The sequence below is a fragment of the Frankliniella occidentalis genome, unplaced genomic scaffold (assembly GCF_000697945.3).
Source record: "Frankliniella occidentalis isolate FOCC.00 unplaced genomic scaffold, Focc_3.1 Scaffold5, whole genome shotgun sequence".
Classification (NCBI taxonomy): Eukaryota; Metazoa; Arthropoda; class Insecta; order Thysanoptera; family Thripidae; genus Frankliniella; species Frankliniella occidentalis.
Genome location: NW_026267135.1, coordinates 2,389,640 through 2,394,047, shown reverse-complemented (window position 1 = coordinate 2,394,047; position 4,408 = coordinate 2,389,640).

Sequence of the window (4,408 nt, the reverse complement as noted above, 5' to 3'; positions counted from 1 at the left end):
CCGTCGTTTGAACGCCTAGGCCGGCCAGACGTCGGCCCGGCCTGTGGCGCCGGGGCGGCCGCTACAGGCGCCACCAGGCGCCAGGGTGGCGCCGCCGGGCCGCCAGCCCGCCGCCGGCCTCCGCGCGGTACAACGACCCACACCCCTGATGGGCTGGGTGGGGTGGGGGGTGGCTAGGCCTGCGCGCCGCCGCCGCCGGCCCGCCACGCCACCCCCCTCAGCACAGCGGGGGGCCAGCGGCATCCCCTAGGGTGGCCACACAGCCTCGGGACCCCCTTCGGGACCCCCTCCCTCGGGGGACCACGGCGGAGAATGAGGCTGTCGCGCTGGCCCGGGCGCCCGACCGCCTTTTAAGGTCCATCAAAAGGCTGCCACAGACCCGGGCGGGGACCGTAAGGGCACCATACGGCATACGGCCCTTTACGGGCCTAATTGAACGCGGACATACCCCCCGCGCTCGAGGGCCGTGAGCCGCGAGGGGTATCGCGACAGCGTCCGGCACCTTGCGGCCGCCCAGAAAGGACCTCCCTGCCCCTACCAGCTGGGATAGTATCCGAGGCACACTGCAACAATTGTTAACCGCCTCCCCCCCACAAAAAAAAATGAACGACAATGCGATGCGTACACCTGCCGACATGCAACACGCAAACAAAAATAAAGGATGGCGAGAATCAAATTTAGATTCCATGGAGTACAGGTCAGTATTGAGGGGAAATCACTTGCGTACTAGCTCGTACACCTAGGAGTGTACTAAAGACGTACTACGTACTACCTTGTAATAACTGCGTAATAATGCGAACTAATGGTAGAAATCAAGCGTAGTAGTGCCATTATGACACAATTTTGAATAAATAATGAAACGTGACGCCAAAAACTAGACATACTAATGTACTAATGTACTAATGTACTAAGAGTGATTTCCCCCTCGGTCAGTATAGAATGGAGGCAATGAGTATGAAGAATATTTTCGCTCTCAAAAGAGCAACATTTTGGGGGCCACTGAACTCGAGAGCAAGATTTGACTTAAGTATTCAGACGAAGTGTGTCGTTTCTAAATTGTTAATTACAAACAAAACTGTTATTGTAAATTTACAAGGGGACCATTCCCAGAGGAGAAAGTAAAGGAAGAAGAGATTAAACAACAGTTGATGATTTTTTTTCTTTCCAGGCAGCTGGATGCTGTGCGCGGCAATGTCTAACAGAGCAGCGGGGGGGCCGCCCTGTCTGTTTGAGGTTGTCCAGGCGCTGGACGAGGACGTCGTGGAAGAGGATGAGAAGAGAGGGAAGCAGAAAGGGGGAAAGGGGGAAGCACTCGTTGAAGGGACGTCTAGGCGGATATAGCAGCGCGAGAGGGGGGAAGTGTTGCGAAAGAAGGGACATTTCCAGGAGTCTGTAAACAGAAGAGAGGGGGGGGGGGTCTGGCTCGGCCTAGCTGGGGCTCTTTCCCCAATTTCGTTCCCAGGGACACCCGCCCCGCTGCGGAAACACTCTGCCTTTCTTCTAATTCCAAAATTACCGGCGAACGGGGCGCGCAGTTCCGCTTCGAGACCGAAAGCGATAGGGTCGCAAGGATGGCCAACCTTCTTTGGTCGGAAGACGGGCGCCATCGTGCAGAGAGACCAGCACGGCGGCCCCGTCCTTCAGCAGCGCCATATGCCAGCCGTCTCTCCGGCTCGAGATAGCGAAATGCCAACCGACGACGGCAAACAGAGGCGCCCTCTGCGAGTATAGGATAGCGAACGCTGAGGCGGCCATCGGACTGCCCTCGGCTCCCTCTCATTAAGGACGGGCACGTCAGTACGAACGTTTAAAAACATTTCAGAAAAAAAAATAATTAGAAAAAAACTTTTAAATTAAAAAAAAATGTTTCATATGAACAACAATTTTTTTTTTTAAATGTTCATGAAAATTGGAACTGATGCTTAACTTTACATTTGTTACATGCTTTACTGTAACTTCCCCTTCACCAGAGAGGTTCCGTCGCCGTTGTCGTTTAACTCAACTCCGGAGGAAGTTCCGCGCGCGCGAGAGCGTCTGGGACAGAAAAAAGAAGAGGGGGGGGGGGGATAAAGGTGTTGCCGTGGTAGAAGAGATATTGGTGGGAGTGCAGAACACATGCAAAAGGGGGCGCTCCAGCGGAGGACGGCGGGGGCGCAACGGGCTGAATGTGCGAAGCTCGGGGTCCCCGGGCCAGGGTCCGGAGGGAGTGAACCACGCCCCTCTCTTTTGCACCATCATTTTTACCTCCCACTTCGCCTCCACCCCCTCCCACCACCCCGTCGTCCTCGGCGTGAGCCCCCAAGGGTCCTAACTAACAACATCCCGCTCTCAGGGGAGCCAAGGGCAGAGAGAGAGAGAGAGAGAGAGAGAGAGAGGGGGGGGGGGGGGGGGGGGGGGGGGGGGGGGGGGGGGGGGCTTGGAGGGCTTGGGCCGGCGCACTGTACAAATTTATGAACATCAGTTGCTAACTTTCGCAGGGAGAGATACCCCTCCTGGCCGCCGGCACGAACCCCTCGCCCCGTGAGTTAAACGGAGCAAGACGCGGTCCTCGGGCTGCTGGGGAAGCGGCCTGGCGGGCCAGGCAGTCGATCGCATCAATTACGGAAACTCTAAACTGAAAGAGCGGCACAGGTTGTAGGCCCCGGGGTCCTGGGGGTCACACTGTCTGAAATATCGCGTTGGAGGTCCACAAACATTTTTTCGTCATCAAGATACGCGATATCTTCAAAACGTCACAATCGTCGAATTTTGAATGGTATACACTTAACAACACATACACATACTTCATGAAAATAGGTCGAAATGCACTGCACGCCTCTTTTGATAGGTGCGTAAAATTTACAGAAATATTTTTTTTCAGACAACAGACGGACAACAGCCTTATTTTTTCTATGGCATTTTCATTATTTGTCTCTCTCTCTCTCTCTAGTCCACATCTGTGGGGGAGCTGCAGCTATCTCCGGCTCGTGCCCGGGCGGCGCCGTCGTTGATCGGGCAGCAGCCAGCACAACACGCCAAACCCATCCCGCTCGCCAGAGCCGCCGCGCAGAGCCAGCGACAGTTCGCACTCAGTGCCGCGTGAAATTCGACCCAGCCAGCCGGCGAGCCCTTGGGCTAGACCAACTCGCTGCGTCTGCTCCTGGCTCTCCGGTCCGTGATTGGTGCTCCTGGCTTGGTGCTACCCGGCGAGGAACGCGGACCCGCGCGCCCGGAGACCACCCAAGTTGCACACTTGTAAAGTGTACAACTCCTCGGTTGAACACTTCGATTGAACGCTCGCTATATGAAGAAAATGCTCAACCGCATCAACTGCCTGCAAAGGAGGACTGTAAATCAGAGTTTAATACTGCTGACTGCACGTTTTTATTTTGCGGTACGAAATACTACGCGATGTTTGTGATATAGTCATATATCGCAGAGAAAGTACAACATTAGATTCATTGCTTGTATTTGTGATGACTATCACTTATCTTTAAGGGATACGGATCATAGTTTTGTGCAAACGAAATCACAACGTTTTGCAATAAATCTGGAAAAAACCATCAACCATCGCATTATTTTGAAATAAGTATCACACAAAATTTGTGGTAGAAATTCATCACTACCCCAGGAGGCTGGCGGGGGCGTTACACGCATGTCATCCATGTCGTCGCAAAAATACCTCCGGCGCAACGAATAGAAATAAACCGCGAAATAAACAATAGACTATAGTGGAATGTTATAGAAAATTATGCAGTGTTCATGGGTTGGCCTATAGGTTAGTTAATCGGCCTTGTTTACTTATGTTTTTACCTTTTTCTTCTTGTAGCTGTTGTGCTGAATATTTCGCACTAATGCAAAATTGAGCCCCCAATACGCTTTACGCTATTAACTTGGATCGAACTGTATGTTTTAATTTTTTTGTAGTCACCTGTGATGTGATCGGGCTTGTTGCTCAACGCTCACCTTTGTCACACACACACACACACACACACTCACACTCACACTCACTCTCAGCATTATTCGCAAGCCACCACAGCTGTTATCCTCTCTTTCTCCTCCCTCTCCCTACCTGGGCGTCGTGTTTTTCGCGCTGGGGCCTAATTCCTATTCCAGCGCATATGCGCGCAGGGAAGGGGCAGGGGTAGAGAAAGAGGGAGAGGGGGAGACAGAGAGAGCGAGAGGGGGAGACAGAGAGAGAGGGAGAGAGGGAGAGAGAGAGAGAGAGAGCGAGAGAGAGGAGAGAGGCCGCGTCAGAGGGTGGGTCTCGTTACTCGGGCGCAGCCCCGCCGGGCGGAGGCGTGAAATACGACTTGTTGCGCAGGCACATCACGTTTTGTCAGGCCGCAGTCTCCTTGCCAGGTCTCTCTCCCTCTCTCTCTCTCTCTCTCTCTCTCTCTCTCTCTCTCTCTCTCTCTCTCTCTCTCTC